Source organism: Podarcis cretensis (genome assembly GCF_951804945.1).
Source record: "Podarcis cretensis genome assembly, chromosome: 6".
Taxonomy (NCBI): domain Eukaryota; kingdom Metazoa; phylum Chordata; class Lepidosauria; order Squamata; family Lacertidae; genus Podarcis; species Podarcis cretensis.
Genome location: NC_137175.1, coordinates 60,565,524 through 60,587,604, shown reverse-complemented (window position 1 = coordinate 60,587,604; position 22,081 = coordinate 60,565,524). Strand labels below are relative to the sequence as shown.

Below are 22,081 nucleotides of genomic sequence, written 5' to 3'. Positions count from 1 at the left end.
TGAACTTTAATGTGTCACATCTTGGGAAATTCAAGCTTGGGAAATAAGTCACTCATTTCACTTTTCACTTCCTCATTGTGAACCAGGGCCTGTTAGAGTAGTGTGCTTATTTTTGATCTACCCGGGTTAGTTTTTCTATATAAATCAAGTATTATATTGCAAGTTTGCACAGCTCTGGTTTAGAATCAGAACTGTTGCATGGAAGCAAATTCCTAAGAAGGCATCTGGAGACATGAACCAGTGCCTGGAGCCATTGAGGGTCAGGGGAAGAGTGAAAAAACAACAACCCTGAAGCTTTTATCCAGACAAAGTGTAAGTGCTCCTTATTCAGTGTGTGTCCAATTCAAGGATAGGAATCTTGATTCATTCTGAAAACTCATACCTTCCGTTCCTAGATCTAGTGCTTTGAGGGTGATAGTAGCCAAGAGTACATTAGCTGACTTGCCAGCTTTGCACTTTCCTGAACAGGGAAGACCTAACCACAGTGATTCATGCCTTGCTTACATTCAGACTGGACAGTTGTAATGCACTGTATGGGACTGACTTGAATAGTGTCTGGAAATCACAACTGGTTCAGAACCAGTTGATTGATGTCATGCAGTTGATTGATGCAGGGTTCATGGAGATACAGCACCACTAGATTCTCAGGTTCTACACCCAGTTTAAAGAGCTGGATATTAAGTGTGTACACACACATCCAATTCAGGGCCCAGTTTGGCAATTCAGACTGGCTCTGAATAGGCACAGAATGATCTAGACCCAGTGTGGCCCAATTCTATAGGAATCTCATTGACGTGCATTGTGAAACCAAAATGTCTCCAGTATTTTGGGTTTCCCCCCACAAAGTAAATGAAATTTGGAGACATAGTAACTTCTGAAGTTTACAGTTTGAAGATACTGTAATATGTCTGCCCTTTTCAAAGACTGCTTTGAGTTTTGCTCTGTTCAACTCAATCTGGAACAAATTTGCCTGATGATTCAGTTCATAATTTGCAGTTTGGACAAGTTGGGTCTGCATCCCTACTGGGCCACTTTGGGAGGAAGGGTGGGATAATTAACTAACTAACTAACTAACTAAATAAATAAATAAATAAATAAAGCTCTAAACCATTTGGTCAGGGTATATCTAGCTTTGCCCACCCTCATGCAAACCCACCTTTAAAGTTAAGACTTTAAAGATTGTTTTAGACTGACATCTGGGCATAAAAAAAATGCAAATTAAAAATTTCACAATTAAGCAAATAAATTTGCAGAAATCTGTCAACTGTTGATATTTAGCGTATGCAAATTTGCACACCTTTTATGTGACTTCTTTTGCCATTGCATCATTATTGTTAGTCTTTACACATAAGACTAGGCTTGTGTGTGGTGATATGACTAATTAGATAAATTAAAAATATGTTTGTGTGAATAAAGATTGCAGAATTTGACCTGAAAACCTTCACAACTAGGTAACTTATTTTTAGCATGTTCTCCATCTGTCTTATCAACAAAGCACTTTAAGGTAATGACTTGGGCATATTTGATGATTGTTCATTTTGAAAGATGTCATTTTAAGAATTTCTAGAGGTTTCAAAACTGCCCTGTGGGAAATCTGTTCTATACCAAAATGTCATTTCAGATTCTGGACTACATATTACCTTGGACTTTTGCTTTATAAATGTTTCACATCACCTGCATTTTTTATCATTGCACTTTCATGTGAACTGTGAATTCCTTGTGGATAACCTACAATGCCTACCTAAAAGCTAAAATATTTTTGGGGGTGGGGAAAATAAAGAAATGACTTTGTTCCTATGTCAGAAAAGATGAAACCACCTAACTATTCCTCCTCTTGTGCCTAGATAATTTTTATTAATATTTTAGCAAATGGAGTCTTTACTGTGTCATTCATGAACCCATGTGTTGAAATTACAATAAGCATGCTCTTAAAGTGCATTATCAGCTTGCTGCTACTATAACATGGACAGAATTATGTCTTATCTCTCCAGCAGCATAAAATACTGTCAAACTGTGTCATACAAAATAATAATTTGGGTGACTAATTTGTAGGTAGAATACGCACAAGAAGTAAAGTAAAACATGTTAAAGATGACTTACCAGATATCGTTGGGCTCGAATTCACAATCACTATCAGACAAAATGGTCAGTCGTCAATGGTGATGGGAGCTGTAGTCTAACGACATATGGAGGGCCATAGTTTTCACACTCTGTTTAAAGGTGAGTGAGAGGCAGGGAAGGGAAGATCTCCCTGGTGAGAGCTGGGAAGGTCCACCTCTTTCTGTGTGAGACAAGGGTTAAGAGCTCCCTTTGAGAGAGGACGCTGCATTTTCTCTTTCTCTTTCTATTTAGATTAGTTTATTTTACTTTATTGTAATATGAAAAAGCTTTAATAAAATTTTAGAGGGGAAAGACAGAAAATGAGTAACTCAAAGAAAGCAGCATTGACACATTCACCTATCCCTAGTTATGCCTGGGATTCTTACAATGTCACTGAGGTTCAGCTGGCAGAATGCTGGCTGCTCAAACAGGTGCCTAGTCTTGATGACTCTATGGCTGGGCAGGCCTGTCACTATTGGCGCTGGCATGGCTACGTAAGAACCTTTGTAGTTAGACCAGGCTTCCTCAACCTTGGCCCTCCAGATGTTTTTGGCCTACAACTCTCATGATCCCTAGCTAGCAGGACCAGTGGTCAGGGATAATGGGAATTGTAGTGTCAAAACATCTGGAGGGTCAAAGTTGAGGAAGCCTGAGTTAGACCAATGGCCTCCTTGTCACTCCCTATTTCTACATCAGTGGAAGGAGCTATGCAACAAGAATCAGCTTCTTGCAATACCTTTTAAAGGGTTAGATCATTTTTTGGGAGAAAGATCTTCATACACCAGAACCACTGGCATTGGCAAGTGTTGGCACTGGATCTTCTCTCAGACATGATGATTGTCATCACTTTGTATCTTAAAACACATGTAAAGGCTGCATGGAACTCCTTACTGCTTAGCGGAGGGGAGCCCAAACATGACCTATGCCATCCCTTTTGCATAGAATTTGTTTGCTGTGGTTTTGATGAAACAACCTGAACTGGGAGGACAAAGCCTCTGAATGATGCTTTTAAATACTATGATAACTTTTTGTAGCATGTTTACTGCAGTCCTGCATTACTTATTGCACTGAAGTTTTGCTGAAAGGAACAGGACCTCTGCACAGCATCTCAGCCATCTTTCCCAATGCGTGATACAGCTGATTCTTAAGAACTTAGGAACATTATGTGGCAAAATCAATACATGTCACTAATATTCTAGGTACTACATACTTCATGCATGAGAATGCATGTTTCCTATGTGGGGTGCACTGACACCTGCAGAAAATTATGTTCCATAACTGCTTTGATCAGCTAAGTGCCACTTTTAACTAATTGACCTCTGACTCCCATTGACTTTTGCAAAATGCACCTGATTAAAATTCATTTTAAAGCAAGATGCTTCAGCAATAACTTTCAGCATTGTTCCCTGCCTGCTATAAACAAAACCCATTTTTCTTGAAATGCAGAGCAAGAAAAAGTGGAGCGTTCCAATATAACTCTGGTTGCTTTACATCATGTACAACCACAATAAAAGGCATTGACCAATTGCTTTATTTTCATGTGCTGATTTATACAAATCTAGTTTGAATAATGAGAGACCCAGCTGGTGCAAATGGTTGTGAAATGCCTTTCAAAGCCATCTCTAACAGAAACACATTCATTCTATTTTAACCAAGAACAAATTGTTTCAAATCGTGCTTGAGTCTCTCAGATGTACTGAGCACAAATCCAAATGACTGCTTGGAAGGGACAATTAATTTATGTGCTTATCTCGTGCCAGATGTGAGCACTGACAGGTTCCTCTACAACAGTTCCCTGAGCAGCTCCCCAGTGACTACAATTTTGGGGGTGGAAGGTACATCACACTACCCACACAAAGCAACCTTGGCAAGCAAACTTGCTCAACAACCTATTTATTAGTTGCTGTACTCCTCCCCTGCTGTTATATTAATATAACGAATTGTTCACAGGTGCTCCAAATGAGGTTTAGATGATCACTGGGAGCGCTGTTACCAAAGCAAGCCAAATTAGGAGGAGCAGATGCATCAAAACCACAACAGTCCTTTAGCAAAAGAACAAAACATTTAGTCATGAAGGTCATTGCACACACATGGCCTTGATAACCCTTGCAAAAGCTAGACTTATAAATCAAGTACAGTACAGTGCTAATATTTGTATTTGTGATGGAAGGGCGGGATTTCTACTCTTTAGGTCTAAACTGGAGGTGTAAGCAGTAAGTGGTATCTATAGGCACTTGAGGAATACATGTCAACTCTTCATTGTGCACACTTCACTTGTTTGCACAACCCATGCAAAAGCGAACAAGGGTGTTGGTGGCAGAAAGAAAGTGTTAGCGAGGGATGTACCTAAATCCCTTCCAGTAACTGGAATTTCATAAATCAACTTGTGGTCTGGGTAGAATAGTAACATATCCCTGCTTATTCTTGTGCTTTATTTTTCTTCAATATCCATTATGTAAATGTTGTTTTTCCCCTTTTGTACCTATGTTCATGACATGTAGGTAGGTAGGTAGGTAGGTAGGTACAAACACATACGTGACTACTGATTTCAGAGACTACTTCATCCATCTCACAAAATAAATTGTAGCCCCCAAAAGGCCCACAGAACTGCTGTTTTTATGGCAGCGCATTGACAGCTACCATTCTGGAATTTGGTAGGATAAACAAGCTAATAGGATTCCAACGAGAGTTTGGTAAGCAAATGCCTGACACTGAGACTCCTATGTCAAGCTGCATGGTTGAGTACCTACACCAGTCACTCCCAAGTTGCATTTACATTTCTGCTTTTTAAAGAAAGTCCTGTTTAAGTGACAGAGCTCTATAGCCTTCTGACAAATACTGATTTGTATTTATTTCATTTCTGAAAATCCTAGATCTGTTGCTTGTCTGGAATTCTGCAATGAAATGGTAGCAGATTTAGCCATCCAGCTAAATTTAATTGTGAATGTAGTTAAGTCACTGGGGTGGTGGTGGTGGATTAGGTTAGGTTAGGGTGAGGTGCCATTCACACAATTGGCAGTTTCACAAATGGCTTTGGAAAGGTAAATTGCAGGCTTCCAGGTTGATTCTGGGTTTGGAACCTGTTGTCGAGGTAGAGAACTTTAACTTTTTGCTCTCTTCCCACTATGGGCCCAACTTAGATCAGCCCCCCCCCCCCCCCCGCCACCTGCAATTGGATCTTTTGGCAAAATGGAAGTAGTAGCATAGGGTGCCCAATCCAGATCAGGGCAGCAGTTGGCCGGGGGGCGGGGTAAAAGATTAAAGTCACCTAAAATAATGTGGAACTGAGTCCCCATGCCTGCATTTTGCTTTTTTAAAAAAAGCTATTCATGTAATTTCCAAATGCATGAATGACATTGTGTCTACTTTGGCATTCAGTTGTAATTTGGCAGTTAATAAATCTGGAAAGAAAATGCAAAGTTAAGCACAATAAAGATGTGCCTTCGATCACATGAATGTAAATTGCAGAGGTATAAAAGATGCATGTTTTCTTTCCCAGCCTTTTATCCCCTCCGTGTTTTAGACTGTAACTCCCACCACCTCCCAGTCAGCATGGCCAAGGGTCAGTGGTGATGGAAGTTGTAGTGCAGTAATATCTGGAGGGCACTGGGTTATGAAACTCTGCAATAGATCCTTGCCTATTTATGATAGTATTAGCTAGGAAGTTGATTAAATGTTCCAGCTAATGTCCATCATCATAATGTTTTCTCTGACGTGAGCAGGAAGACAGTATTAAGCCTAAGAATATAATTCAAAGTATGAAACAGTAAAATATGCAATACAATTAAATTATGATGCTTGAGAGCTGAAATATATTGATCAAATGCTCATCCCTTTGTTTGATCATCATCTTAGTGCTCAGCAAACACACTAACACAAGCTCTCAAAAATAATCCCAGATTAAAATAAGAAGAGACAATGTCAGTGACTTGCTAGGTCCATTTCCTTCCCCTATCAAACTTGAGAGAAGAACAAAGTAGGGTTATGAAACATTTGACATTTATTTCTGGAAGAGGGGCATGTGTGTCAGTCACATGCAAGGGTCATAAACACTGCAAAGAAAAAATCTTTGTAGTTATGTGCATCCTTACAGAGCAGACAGTTTGAAAAGACAGGATGCATTTATATGAAAGCTGTTCTCTTACATGCATGCATTTTTCATTATAAACCTATAAGGGATGCTGCAGAATATTTTTAATAAATAACTGTAACTGTACTCTGCAAACATGTGTAAAGAGGGTGTGTGTGTTTCCAACAGTGTCACTCAGCTGACTGTAAAGCATCTGTTAGCAAGCAGAGAGGGAAGTACCGTATTTTTTGCACCATAACACTCACTTTTTTCCTCCTAGAAAGTAAGGGGAAATGTCTGTGCGTGTTATGGAGAGAATGCCTGCGGGTGGCGGGGGGGATCTGCTGCAGTCGTGAGCAGAGGATCCATGGTTCCCCTTCCTTCCCTCCTCCGTGGTTACAAAGCATGGATCCACATGGATCCTCAGGATTTTTGCATTGGGCTACTCCAAACTCACTGTCAGATCACATGTCTGTGGCCACAGCATGAACCACAAAAATCATATATCCACTATTTCATTTAGAATATTTTTTTTCCTTGTTTTCCTCCTCTAAAAACTACGTGCGTGTTATGGTCTGGTGCGTGTTATAGAGCGAAAAATACGGGTAATCGTTGGTGATTCTCCTTCTCCTCTAGAGCAGATTTAGGGAAGTGTAAGGGAGTTGTGTGTGGTGGGGAGAGCAGGATTCTCCAAAGATTTATTGTCTCCTCATTGTGCTGGCAGAAGAAGTACTGTAAGCTGAGTGACACCTCAGAATCCTTTTTTTACTTATACAATGCTTAAAATATAACTGGCCCTGCTAGCAGAAGCTCATGCAAGGACTTCCACTAGTGCAATGGGGCTTCACCCCCTTTCTCCTTCCACTCCCTCCCTCCAAATTGGCTTGGGCTGGGATTAGGAGGGCCACCAGAACACCATATGGTGGAGGAGAGGAGAGATCATTCCACCAGGCAAGCAGAAATAGCAATTACTAACTTGCCCCATTGATTTTAGTAGAAACCAATTTACATATTCCGGATCCAACCCAATGTTATTAACTTATATGTATTGTGAAGATAGATGGATAGACGTATGGATGGATGGATCTCCCCCTAAACCTTTGGGACTGGGAGTTAGAGAGATCTAAGTAAAATGCCTTGGGCAAAGCTTTCTAAAACAAAGCTTTCTAAAACAAAGCTTTCTAAAAGTCTTATGAAGAATAGCAGCCCTCTTGTTTTGTGCCCATGAAAGACACAATCATACAAACTGACAATTGTTCTCCTTTAGCAATAGATTGGCTTCTCCTTCCACTTGTGTCATATGCAATTTTCCCTCTTCATATTTTGCTTTAAAATATTTAGACAGAGTAGCGGGTTTTAAATGTGTCATTGACACAAATAAATGTTTAAGTAGCCATTCTACCCTGGGCTCTGCTCTTGTCAGATCTGATAAGCTAACCATGTTTGGATCTGGTCAGTAATTGGATGGGAGATCTCAGAGGAGCACTGAAAAGCTCAAGAAGTTTTCTTGGTTATTCAGTAGGTGGTATTTTAACCTCAGAGTAGGGTTGACATCCCAGTAGGGATAATGGCAGGGATGTCATGCCTCAAGTCCTGCCATAGCAGTCTTTTCCTTAATAAAAAGTTTTACTGGTTGTGCCTTAAATTTATTGTAGTTTCATTGTAGTATACTTTTATTGCTACATTTTTAGTCTTTTTTTTGTAAGATGACTAAAATGCTTTGATGAGGCATCCATCAAATAAATAAGGCCATCAGACAGCATAACTTCCCCAACCTAATGCCCCCCAGATGTTGAATGACTGTAATTCCAAATGAGCCCCAGTCAACATGGTCAGTGGGTTTCTCAAACACAGGAACTACTCAGCCCCAGTGCCACTGTCTTGCCAGGATTAAAGCTTACCTTTAAGTTCTCACCAGCCAAAAATGGACAAGGGGATTTTCACCTATTCCCTCTACTTCCCACAACCCCTTGTGCCCTCCTCCCCAAAAAATCTGTTCTAGGGGGTTACCTACCTTTAGTCTGTGGAATCCTCTTTTGGAGCTTTGTCCTATCCATATATATACATTTAGCAGAAACCTACTTAGGATTAAATTCATAATAAATAAATAAATAGCTAACAAATAATAAAGTGCAGTTGAAGTACTGAGTGCTGTGCAGATTCTCTGTGGTCTAAACCACTGAGCCTCTTGGGCTTGTCAGTCATAAGGTTGGTGGTTCAAATCCGTATGATGCGGTGAGCTTCCATTGCTTTGTCCCAGCTCTTGCCAACCTAGCAATTCAAAAGCATACCAACGCAAGTAGATAAATAGGTACTGCTGATGTGGGAAACTAAACAGTGTTTCTGTGTACTCTGGCACTCATCATGGTATTCCGTGCACCAGAAGTGGTTTAGTCATGCTGGCCACATGATCTGGAAAGCAGTCTGTGGATAAATGCTGGCTCCCTCGGCCTGAAAGCAGAGATGAGTGCTGCACCCCATAGTGGAATTTAACTGGACTTAAACATCCAAGGAACCTTTACCTTACCTATAACTCACAATTTTGATATGAAATGCTCCATGTATAGTGTTTGGGTAAGGTAAAAGGTAAAGCAAGCCAGAGCTAATGCTCTGGAATAATTTGAAAAATGCTACCGCTGCACTTTGGATTGTTTAGTCTTTGTGTTACAGACAGCCCCGATTCACAGTAGGCTTCTTGTGCCAGCCACTGCAGAAACCTTAAATCTTAGAGAGATCCAGCTCAAAAAAGAGCTACAGTTAAATAGACAAAGGCACGAAAATGAAAAGAAAATGAACATATATTAAATTTGTCGACAGGAAAGAAACATGTTAAAGCTTTTCTTGACCCCTGCCTTCAGCCAGGCTGCCAATCCAGCCCTGCAATGATTGTTCTGCTTATTTATAAGGGCTTAAGATAGAATGCAGTAAAAAAAAACAATAGGATTGTGATGCCAGACATCTTTGGAAAATGTTGCATTATATAATACTGAAAGAAAAAGCCTCATTCTTCAAATAACTTTCTCCAAAGTGATCTTACAATAGCAACACCCCAGAGTGAGTGTTAAGTTTTTGTGTCACTAGGAATGCATCAACTTTGACTATGGTTGGGTTTTTCAAGGTCACAGTAAGCTCACAACATGAGAAGCTGAACCACCAGCTGCTAGTACTCCATACCTTAAATATGGGAAGTGGGAATACACTTGCAGTTTAACTGCTTCCACAATGAAATCTTTACAAATGATTACTTATTTAAGTTCAGATTGTGAAGCTGAGGCTCCAATACTTTGGCCACCCCATGAGAAGAGAAGGCTTCCTGGAAAAGACCCTGATGTTGGGAAAGATGGAGGGCACAAGGAGAAGGGGAAGACAGAGGACGAGATGGTTGGATAGTGTTCTCGAAGCTACCAACATGAGTTTGACCAAACTGTGGGAGGCAGTGGAAGACAGGAGTGCCTGGCGTGCTCTGGTCCATGGGGTCACAAAGAGTCGGACACGACTAAACGACTAAACAACAACAACAACAACTTATTCAAGTTGGCTTCAAAGTGCCCTGGAGTGAGGCATGAGATACTCAATCATTTGCACATTTCTAGCCAGTTTTCAAGATTGTTGTAAACCCTGAACCACTCAGCCCAGATTTCCACTGATGATTCAAATATTTAAAACTTCATGTTAAAAAAGTCCTGATGAAGTGCTAGCTCAATCAATCAATCAATCAATCAATCAATCAGTTATGAATTCTAAGGGTTGCAGCCAACTAAGTGGCACTCAAGAGTAGACCCATTGAAATTACTGCACCTATGTTAGTCATGAATAGCTCAGTTGGTAAATCATGAGACTCTTAATCTCAGGTTTGTGGTTCAAGACCCATGTGGGGCAAAAGGTTCCTGCACTGCAGGGGGTTTGACTAGATGACCCTTGTGGTCCCTTGCAATTCTACAGTTCTATGATTCTACTATGACCATTAATCCCAATGAATCTACTTTGACTCACATTAACCACCATTCTAAAGTTTGGTTTTAATTCTGGAAGTGCAACACTATTGCACCCATCAAATGTCCACACTGTTGCATACCATACACCTGCAGTTAAGATCTGCATACTTAACGGCACCTGAATGCATCTCGAAGGATGTGTGTTTAGGATTGCAGCTTTAAAACACAGCACTACCTGGCCTACAACCACCACTAGGGAAATCTTGAGTTTTCATTTACACCTCAGTGAATCTGCGACAGTTGAGCCTAGTTGACACAAAGCCTGAGAAAAATGCTAGGCTCCTTTCTGAGTGGAGATAAATTGGGAGTTTGGGAATGAAAGACAAGATATGGAATCGTGAAGCTGCTAATAGCTCTATTGCACTTTTCTAAGTCTCTCTCTCTCTCTCTCTCTCTCTCTGTGTGTGTGTGTGTGTGTGTGTGTAAGACAGTAGAGTAGTTTCAAGCATCAAAGGATGCTCTTTACTTAGCCAGTCTATATCGCCATTTTTTCCCTGGTGCATCTAGTGCATTTTTGTTGGTTTAAATATTTAATACAGTTCTATTCTTCCTTGAAGATTAAAATCACAATGACTTAAAGCACTGGAAGCCATCAAAATACATCAAATAAAATGCTGTCAGAAAGCCACCAAAACAGTCATTAATAAAAACACAATATAAGAACAATATATAAAGATTAAGGGACCAATAAATCAACCGCTTGCTGAAATAAAAATGTCTCTATAGACGGAAGGGATAGACTAAGCGTGGAGGGACCAAAACCAGCCACCCAAAGCATATCCAACTGCCCTGACCTGATCCTAAGAACCTTTCCCTTCCGTGCTCACAAACACATTTATATACCTCAGTTGATGTTTGCTAAGCAGAGTCAGAGGCAAAGGGACAGAATAGATTCTTAACTGTTTCTTTCTCGATGTAAACAGCAAAAGTTCTCTATGCACCTTAGTTGCCCATTGCTGTGTGCAAGTTGTGACACTGGCAAATCAAGGTAAGCAGGTGAGGTACTTAAGGCAAGCAGGAGTGCTCTGTGAAATAACTCTGTTGATGTTCACACAGGGTCAGAGGAAATGAAGAATCCTTAGTGTGTACATGTTAGTGGCTGATGACACCAAACTGAGAGGGATAGCTAATGCCACAGAAGACAGACCTGTGGGTATAGGGCAGTATATGAAATATAATAATAATAATAATAATAATAATAATAATAATAATAATACAGTCATACCTTGGTTGACAAATGCCTTGTGAGTCGGTTTTGGCTCCCAAATGCCGAAAATCCAGGAGTATTCCGGTTTGCGAACGTTCTTTGGAACCCAAATGTCCGACGCAGCTTATGCTGCTTCCAAATGTTTTGGAAGTCAAATGGGCTTCCAGAATGGATTCTGTTCAATTTCTGAGGTACCACTGTACAAGATTACCGTACCGTAACCAAATGGAGAACTGGGCCAAAACTAACAAAATGAATATCAATAGGGACAAATGTAAAGTTCTGCACTTATGCAGGAAGAACCAGATGCACAAATATATGATAGATGGGGGACACCTGGCTTGCCAGTAGTACATGTGAGTACTTCCAGGTGGGGAGGAGTTGCGGTCAGTCTACGCGGCCACCCACTCCTTTCTGGGGTTGGTGGGACTGCATCCAGCATCATTTGGTGGTCCCAGCTGGGTCATAGCTCCAATAGCCAATCTGGCTGGTCGGAGGGCATGGCCACGACCATTTAAGCCTCGGCATGAGCCAGGGAGCTCCCTTCCGGCTCGGTTTGCCGATCTTCCACCCTGACCTCCCTATTTTCAGGTACCGACACTGGCCTTGCTATGGACCTCGGTTGTCACTGTTAAGGGGCCTGGTAGGAATTTTTCCACTTGGCAAATTGGCTTGGGCCATTTGGTTTTCGCCTACCTCGTAGCAATCGTCACAACTTTGTAAGGTTTTGTGATTAGGCATTGGTTGAACTTATGTTGGGGGAGGGGAGGTGTGGCCATCACCTGCCCCTCCAATATTAAGGGTATTCTGTTAAAGGAATCCGGGGGTGTGGATCTTGTTGTCCGCAGCCTGTGGTGGGGGTAGGGCTATGCCACAACACTATCGGGTGAGTGTGAGTTGATTTGCATTGACAGTGCTCCTCCTACTGGTGGTTGACCCTTACATTACTCACTGCACGGCGGGCCGGAGTCAGATATAGTCAGGTCAATTCCATTGCCTAAGCCAATACCGCTGACATTCTGTAACCAATAAAGTTATGGCCTAAATTTTCCCACTAACCATTAACCTAATATCTGTGTCCCTGTGTCTTATTCATCAATGGGTGGTGGCCTCAGGGTCTTGACACGCAAAAGGATCTAGGGGTATTAGTAGAGCACAAGCTACAGTGTGATGCAGCAACAAAAAAAGCTAATTCTATTCTAGGCTGCATTAACAGAAGTATAGTGTCCCAATCAAGGAATGTAATAGTCCCACTGTAATCTGCCTTGGTCAGACTGCACCTGGAGTACTGTGTCCAGTTCTGAGCACCACAATTTAAGAAGGATGTTGACAAGCTGAAACGTGTGCAGAGGAGGGGAACCAAGATGATAAAGGGTCTGGAAACCAAGCCTTATGAGCAACAATTAAAGGAGTTGGGTACGTTTAGCCTGGAAAAGAGGAGACTGGGGAGATATCTTCAAATATCTAAGGGCTGTCATATGGAGCAAGCTTGTTTTCTCCTGCCCTGGAGAATAGGACTCGAACCAATGGCTTCAAGTTACAGGAAAGGTGATTCCAACTAAACACCAGGAAGAACTTTCTGACAGTAAGAGCTGTTTGACAGGGGAACAGTCCATGAGTGTAGCCAGGGTTTTTGTTGGGGGTGGGCAGGCTTTTGTTGGAGGGTGGGGTAGAACCTCAGATGTGTATTGATTTTTATCAATTTAGGGGAGCAGCTGCCCCCTCCTCCGGCAATGCCCATGGAACAGTTTCCCTCAGGAGATTGTGGACTCTCCTTCCATGGAGGTTTTAAGCAGAGTTTGGATGGCTGTTAGTTGAGATTTCTGCATTGCAGGGTTTGAACTAGATGACCCTTGGGGTCCCTTCCAGCTTTAGAGTTCTGTGATTCTGTCACTTTGGTAAATATTGATCACTTACCTCACAATCCACCATGTGGTTCTCCTACCAAAGGTACACTGTGGCTGTTCAGTTTACTTGAAAGTACATCATTTGGATGAAATATGACAGACATGAAATATGAATAGACATTCATATGTTTGCGCTGTCAGATTCATAGGGTTTGCACAAGAGTAGTGCCTGCTTGATTCTACTTGCTTGAGAAAGATCCATGAGCATATAAATGTCCTCATTCAATTACCTTCAATGTAAAGTTATGAACTAAAAATATTTTGCATTAAATTGGAACAGATTGCTTATGGTAACTCTTGCATAATGAAAGGGTACAATGAAGAATTGCAATTCAAATTACTTTTCAGGTCTGTTCAATTTTTTTATTTTTTTAATAGAAAATTGCACAGTATAATTACAGCATATTCATTTGCATTCATATTGAAGCCTTGCGAGCAATTTTGCTCTTTTATACTTTTTAAAAAATATTTTAGAAGTGTGACTTGAATCAATAAATTCCAGCACTGAATATCAAATTGACACTTCTCATTCAAAGTTTTGTGTGGGTTTTTTTAAAACCCTTTCATAAATTTGAATTTTATAAATTTCATAAATCTTCATTGTGTATCCACACGATTGCATGAGGCTGTTACCTATGCAGAAGACATAACTTGGGGTGCAAACTTGGAAGGCTGTTCAAAGCCTTCGTTAAAACTTAAAGCTTACAGTTCATGCTCACAACCCAACACAATCCAATTAAAATGAATAGGCTTAAGAAAAAGCTATTGTGATGATGACAAATAATAATTTATTATTGTTATTGTTATTGTTATCCGGCCCCCTCCCAGCCAGAGACAGGCTCAGGGTGGCTAACATCAAAATATATAATACATTAAAACATAAAGTTCAGCAATCAACTGAAATACAGCTTAAAATTGGATTAAAATCAAAGTTAAGATCAGATGGCTACCCACAAATTATAACTATAGCGAAACCCTAAGTACTCACCAGGCTCGACTATTTGTATGAGCCAGTGAGAAGAGTTAGAGAGGCCACTTATATGCAGGGTCTTGTAAGAGGAGGGGGGTCAGACTGGGTCCTGACTAAAGACCTGACGGAACAGCTCCATCTTGCAGGTCCTGCAGAAAGATGTCAAGTCCCACAGGGCCCTGGTCTCTTGCGACAGAGTGTTCCACCAGACAGGGGCCAGGGCTGAAAAGGCCAGTCTAACCTCCTTGAGGCCCAGGAACTCCAAGATGTTATTGTTTGCAGACCATAAGGTCCTCTGCGGGGTGTAGCAGGAGAGGCGGTCCCATAAGTCCCATAATATGCGAGGTCGTATATGGCTTTAAAGGTTAAAACCAGCACCTTAAACCTGACCCTGTACTCCACCGGGAGCCAGCACAGCTGGTGTAGCACTGGATGGATGTGGTCCTGCAGTGAGGACCCTGTAAGTAGCCTCACCACAGCATTCTGCACCCGCTGGAGTTTATGGGTCAGCTTCATGGGCAGCCCTGCATAGAGTGAGTTACAATAATCAAGCCTGGAGGTAACCATCACATGGATCACAGTGGCTAGATCAGGGTGGGATGGTAGTGGTTAGAGCCATGAAACTCACTTGGTGCTTAGGCTATGTCATTCTTTCCCGGACAGCATAGCAATTTGTATCCCAGCCAGGTAGCGGCATCTGGGATGTGAAGAAATGGTGGAGCCACAGTTGCTCATACTTGCTGTGGTGGAAGGCAGGAGATGGGGCAGATAGAAACCTACTAGCCTGGAGCTGACATAGAGACTGGGCTCAAATCAGGCCTGGTACCATCAGATGATGGCAGTGGGGCTATCTCAGCCACTGTCTGCTTCATGGGTCATTCACAGACTGCCACTACCAGGAAGTCCACGTATAGTAAATCCGGCTTCCCGCACTTTAGCAGGCAGAATGAGGAGCTCTGCTAGCGTTCACTCAAGGGGAAGATTCCCAGTGCAGTGCATCAGAGATTTACTTTGGACTGCACCCTAACCTGCCTCTTGCAAGGAAGAAGAACAGCACATAAGCAAACTTTCTATAACATTTCCAGAGGCAAGCTTCTCTGTGAAACAGCCTCTTCTTCTACAACTATCCTTTCTTTGGTTTTAATACAGGCTCTTTCATCAGGAAGCTGTGTGGAATGCCTCCGTCTCTATTATGGACAGGATGATATTTGTGGAGAGAAGCTGCTATTACAGAATAGGTTTAATGGGTCGTGAATTTTGTGTCGAGAAGATAGCGTCTGGATGACTTCTGAGCTGCTTGCAGTAGACCTATTGCCTCAGCAGCAAGTGCATTAGACTACATATGCTCAGCTCATTGACTCTGGAGGTAGCAGCCCTAAATGCCTCATTAAATTTTCATGGGTGACTGAGAGAAGCCACGAGGAAGGGGGGCACACCAGCAACCGCCCCATCACATTATTTGTTATTATGATGGTGTTTTCTAGGGAAGGAGGAGAGAGAGAGAGAGAGAGAGAGAGAGAGAGAGAGAGAGAGAGAGAGAGAAGCCAGCAACCTGAACATGAGTAGGAGCAAAAAATCTCACTTTTAGATAGTGAACCATTCCACTCGAGATTTATCCTTCCTCACAATGATTTATTAATGAAAAATGGCTGACATGCTATTAAGGAGCATGCAAAAGGTGCAGGGGCATGAAATGGATGGAACGAAGTATGAAAAAGCAACAACCCTGTGCATCCTTGGTTGGGGATTTGGTGCCCTAAAACGGGATGCCAGAACTTCAGGGTCCAACCAGATTTCTTGAGGGCGGTTTCTATTCCAGACCCTGTCAGAGCGAGCCTTTGCGAGAGAGGAAGCAGTGAATTGCAGGCACGCGCTCTCCCTGCGTGTATGCGTGCATTTGAATAATCTAATTGCAAGGAAACTCTGGATTTACAGTACACGGCTGGTTCTTTCTGAGGCGCAGAATGCCTGTAACTATATATAATTTCCCCGCATCTCTCTTGAACACCATCATTTAATGAAATTGGCAAATTAAAGTGGGGTTTCCCCCCCCCCTTCCCTCGGTGTAATTATAACAGCTCTCCTCCTGCAATCAGTTAAAAAAAGAAAAAAAGAAGATACAGAAGTGCAAACGTTTGTGAGGAGGGATGTGACAGTATTTGGCTATAAGCAGATGCCCGGGCATATTGGCGAAAAGTCTGAACTGGGTCTTGAGGCTCCTGTTCCTATGGGGGGTAACATGGTAACGAGAGAGCCTCGTCCTCGCAAAGTTTCTCTTCCACTTCGATAGGAGCGCGCGAAGTCTCCCGGCTGGCGCGTGGAGATGGAGGGGCGTGGAGCGAAAAGAGGGGCGCGTGAGGGGAGCCTGGTTTCTCGCCGTGCCAGGGATGCCTCCTTCCCTGGACCAGGGAGCCTGCGAGTCGCGTGAGGAGAACCCAGCCTGGCTTTCTCTCTCCCCGCCCCCAGCTTGTTTTTCTTACACGCCGAGGACACCCTCACGCCGCTTCAGAAATCCTCCTCCTCATCCTCACCATCATCCAGGCGCTAAATCCTCTCCCCACCCCCCACCCCGCGTCTCCCTCGCGTCTCTCCGAGGGGGAGGAGGCGGCGTTAGCAGCAGCAGCAGTGGCGGCGGCGGCGGCGGCGGCGGCAGCCAGAGACCCTTCCTCTCCTCCTTGGCCTCCCCCTCCCTCCCTCCCTCCCTCTCTCGCTCGCTCGCTCTCTCCGGCTGGCCCCAGCTTAACCGCGTCGTCGGGGGCCTGAGAGGGCAAAGGCGGCAGGGGGCGGATGCACCCAGCGAGCAGCGGAGGGGGATGGAGGAGCTGGCGGACCCGCGCGCGGGCTGAGCTGGGGACGGAGAGCGCAGGAGAGAAAGAGAGAGGCGAGCAGCGAGCGAGCGGACGGGCGGGCAGCAGCCGCCTCAGTCTCCGACCATGCGCGGGCGGGAGGGCTCGGCCCGGCGAGGTGAGTCGGGTGCGAGGCGGCGGGCGCCAAAGGGGGTGGGGCAGCCGGGGGCGAAGGCTGCGCGTGCGCCTTGGCGCGGGGAGCAGCGCCCGCGGAGGCGCCGGGGCTTCCCTTGCGCGCGCCTCGTCGAAGTCGAGAGCCCCGCTCCCCCTTCCGCGGAGCGCGTGTCCTCTACCCAGCCGGGCTCCGTTCGTCCCGAGAACAGGTGCCGTCCTCTTTCCGGATGAAAACAAAGTGGGACACGTGCGCGCGCGCGGGGAGGCAATGTTAGAGCAAAGGAACCTCTTCTCCCCCCCCCCCCCCGTCCCCAATGGGATGGCATTTGGGTTTGCTCCCTTCGCTGAATGCTGGTGGGTCCCTCGCCTCTCCAACGCGAAAGCTGCCTCCCCTTTCCTATTCCTGCTTTGCTTCACGTGCAGCCCTGAGGAGTGGCGAGGCAAGTTTTCTGCAGCGCACCCATCCTACAAATTGGCAAAGAACCGTGCAGGAATAATAATCCCCCCCCCCCCTTGTCTGTCAGGAGGTAGCAACTGGGAGTTGTGGAGAGAGAGGAGGCTGTGGATGCTCTATTTCTGCCTCCTTGGACTGCTGGCTCCTCCGTGTAGGCATGATGGGGGGTGGGGGGGGAGCGTCCCCTGTAATTGCTCTGGTGAGGAAAAATGCTTCAAGCTCCTCATTATTTTCCCACTTCATTACAAGGCACAGATTCTCCAGGCACTGACAGCGGCATTCATCCCGCACTCAACTTGTCTTGCTTTCTCCATACTCCCTCCTGATACATAAAAGAAGGAAGTTTCGCTGCTCATCTCTTTAAACCCAACAGTGAAAAAGCTTCCTTCCAGCTTTCTGACATGCATTCTTTATTAGACACTTTGCATTCTTTTATAAGACAGGCTTCCTTTTCCTGTGCTCTTGCTTATAAACCCCTATGAAGATCAGCCTTGTCCTTATAATTACTTCTGCCCCCCACTAAAAAGCACAGGAGAGAGGTGGGGGGAGAATATATGATTGTGTGCTTAAAAAATAATAGCAACCAGGATTCAGCGTTCCTGGTGGAAAGCTGCATGTGTGATGGAAATGGAGTTTGTTTTGTGACTGAGTAATAGTTCCCATCGTTCTATTATAGCTATACACAATGTCATGTTATTGTGACAGCCCACAAAAAATATGTTTCTTCTGTGTTTACTATTATGCACAGCAATGTTGCAGATGCTTTGGTAGTTCCCTGGGGCTGTTCATAAGGTAATTGCACATCAGATAGTCAAGCAATTTTTCTGATTTCAATAGTACGCAGAAGGAATTCTAAGTCCAAATCAGGGGGGAAAAACACAAAGCTTTTATTGTTTGCAACTGTGCTCAGCTCTGAGCCTAAACCGATATATACTTAGGGATGATCTTGGTTTGCAATCTGTCATTTTCATAATGCATCTCCTGAACATCATTGTGCTGCTCTCTACTGTCCATTTAAAAAAGGTGTATTATTAGAGTCTCATATTTTTAAAAGCACTACTGATTCGTGTGTTTGTCGGGGGTTTTCTTTTATATGATATATTAGGAGTTCAGCTTCTTCCCCCTCCCTTGTGAAAGGAACACAAAAAACTGTTATAACCAGAGATACAATGTAGCAAGTCAGAGAAGGATGTCTGCTACTTTAGGACACAAGCTTCATAGTCATTGTAGAGATGTACATGCTGTATGCATCCTCGAGTTACCAGAGTAATTATTGCATGGATTGCGTGGAAAGAAAGCTTACTGAGGAGATGGCAGAGCATGCTTTGCCCCATTTAAAACTTTCACTTGTTCGTAACATATCTAATGAATTGCAAAGGTACAAATACTGAGGGTATTTGAGAGTTTATCTGTGCACCTCTAGATGTCTCTGTATAAGCAAAGAGCTTGAAGGTGGGGGTGGGGAATAGACTCTTAGACCTTCTCATGTGTAAAAAGGCATCCCTTCACAATGGTGGCTGTGGAGGAACTAGGCCCCTTATCTGGATGTAGTCTGGGAATCCTGGTTTCTCAGCAGGCTTTGAAACAACTCCAGAGACTTACATAATGTTAAACTAAAGATGAATTTGTTGATGGAAATTGTGTCGGGTATGATTTGATGAAAAACATTTTAACACTGTAGTGGCATTTGCATGTAAATATGATGGTATTTATGGTATTTATAGGGACACAGGTGGCGCTGTGGGTTAAAGCCTCAGCGCCTAGGGCTTGCCGATCGAAAGGTCGGCAGTTCGAATCCCTGCGGCGGGGTGCGCTCCCGCTGCTCGGTCCCAGCGCCTGCCAACCTAGCAGTTCGAAAGCACCTCCGGGTGCAAGTAGATAAATAGGGACCGCTTACCAGCGGGAAGGTAAACGGCGTTTCCGTGTGCGGCTCTGGCTCTGGCCAGAGCAGCGATGTCACGCTGGCCACGTGACCTGGAAGTGTCTCCGGACAGCGCTGGCCCCTGGCCTCTTAAGTGAGATGGGCGCACAACCCCAGAGTCTGTCAAGACTGGCCCGTACGGGCAGGGGTACCTTTACCTTTACCTTTGTGATGGTATTTGTTGTTAGCCACTCTGAGCCTGGCTTTGGCTGGGGAGAGCGGGATACAAATAGAAATTTGTTGTTGTTGTTGTTAGAAGTGTTCTGCTATCACAAGATTCTCCAACTACTGTATCTGTAACTGTAGAGTTTGGAAGCAGACCACTCTCTTTTTGGATCTACTGTGTATCAGGTTCAATTTGTTATTTGAGGCCAATCTGATCTTTTAAATCCAAAGTCTGCTTTGCTCCATTGATTATAATGGGGAATCTAAAACTGGTGATAACTCTTTTCACATAAGTGGGTGACATTTGCAGACAGAGGAGCGCTCCAGTGTGTACTAAGTCTACAAAATTACAGGTAGATACGTTCTGGCTTTTTCATGCAGGGAATCTTAATTTTTTAAAATAAATAAATAAATAAATAAATAAATAGTTTAATTGTTTAATATTTTGCCACAGTTGAATGCAACTTGCAGGCAGGTTTGTCACTTGTGAGGTGATGAAGCCTGCCAAATTTAGGAAAGAAGAGTGCAGCAGTTCTCCTACAAGAGCAGACTTGGCCATTTTGGGGTGGGGAAAAAGAAATCCCATGACCACCCCTAGTTTTCTAGAGGCAATCATTTTGAAAATTGGGACATAAAGGAAGTACTCCTGAGTAAGAAGCCTGAAGAAGTTCAGACATGCTTCCAGGGGCTATTGAGCTGGTGATCTTACCTTAGTTATAAAAAAAACTGGGAAAAAGTCACAGTTTGTCTTGCCACACTGTCTGTCTCACACTATGTGTGTGTGTGTGTGTGTGTGTGAGAGAGAGAGAGAGAGAGAGAGAGAGAGAGAGTGCACTACAGTTTTTAATAGTTTATTAGAGAAAACTGTGCTTGGGAAAGAAGCGGGCCACCCCTATAGTCTTAACTTTGCCACTTACATCCTGCTCTCATGGCTAAAACTTGGAGGTGAATGATGGCCCATAGGAAAAACAACTGAGTATATTTCAACACCCCCCTTCATTTCTGATACAGTAGTGGCCGTGGAAAATAACTCACTGTGATTAAAATGTAACAGCAGGTGACTGATAGGTGTGTAGTGGCATCCACTTGTCAAAGTTAGTCCGTGGGGGGAAGGAGACGGGTCTGCTAAGCCAGCGTGTTTCTTGATCGCTCAGCAAGTAGAGCATGAGGCTCTTCATCTCAGGGGTCACAGGTTTGAACCCCAGCTGGGCAAAATATTACAAGATTCATGCATTTCAGGGGGTTGCACTAGATGTCTCCCAGGATCCCTTCCAACTCTACAATTCTGTGATGATGAGCATTCTGTACTCATGATCAGCTGATAGGCGGAGAGTTCATTCCTGGTCTGCAGGGGTCTGCTTTGCCAGTATGTTCCCTTCAGGGAATGATTTGGCAAAATACCACCCAGCAGGACTGAACCCCACCCCCATCAGCTGATGCCAACCAAGGTTATCAGCTGATTGACAGGCAGACATTGTTTTGTGGGAAATGATCATGTGAGCCAAACTGGACCCCCTAACAGGCCAATATTAACCTGTGGGCTAGAGCTTCCCCAACCCAGGTGCTGACCACTAGTGGTGTATTTTTGATGGATTGACATACAGCTTCATAAAAGAGAGAGGGGCTGTAAAGGTTATTATATTTCTGTTTTAAGAACAGACACTCTTTGAGGCAGTCTTCCCATTGAAGGGAATGAATATTTCTGAAAATAACTGCAGCGTACATTGTAGCCCCATGCAGAGTGTCAAAGTGCAGAAATGTATGTGAGTGACAAGGGATTTGGATCACACCTGCCAGTCCTCTCTCTGATATCCAAGTATTGATTGTAACTTTTGCGCAGAGACCTCCATGAGTAGACTCCAAACTCATGGTCTGTGCCTTGCAAAAATGAAGGTCATGTGTTCAGGGACAACATGTGTTAGTCATGTCAGTGGCTGGTTGAATGGAAAAGACTTTAGGGAGAGAAGAAAGGAAGATTAATAGTAAACCTACACAACAAACTCCAAAAGCCTGTTAGAGTGTTTATCATTTCCTGACCTATCAGTAAAAATTAGCAAACAGTTTCTTCCACACAAAATAGTTCCCAAACTAAATCTTTATTTCACAGGGAACTATTTTTATTACTATAATTATTTTGCCAGTTTCCTAAATTCTGACTCTATATCTGCAGTACTTAATCACCTTCATTGTTTTCGGCCATTCAAACAGAATAAAAATTACTTATTGTTGATGAAGCTCATCTCTCAAGCTGTTGCACAGTATGTTTCTATTGCTGGATGCAGAACTGTGGAAACTGCAGAGAATATATCAAATCTTTTTTTAACTCCCCTCCC

The 22,081-nt window shown here is 43.5% G+C and overlaps 1 protein-coding gene across 5 annotated transcripts in view; it reads left to right on the top strand.

The window, feature by feature from the left end:
- DAB1 (DAB adaptor protein 1) overlaps positions 1-22,081 on the top strand; it is a 666,637-nt gene that overhangs the window by 449,053 nt on the left and 195,503 nt on the right. For 2 of the 5 annotated variants that reach the window (XM_079982114.1, XM_079982113.1), the window contains exon 1: positions 16,647-17,212. The exons of 2 other annotated variants lie outside the window; for them this stretch is intronic. The gene's annotated coding sequence lies outside the window, so the exon portion shown is untranslated. Of the gene's footprint in view, positions 1-16,646; positions 17,213-17,396; positions 17,418-22,081 lie in introns of those variants that run through there. One more of the 5 variants, XM_079982116.1, reaches the window with a different exon arrangement.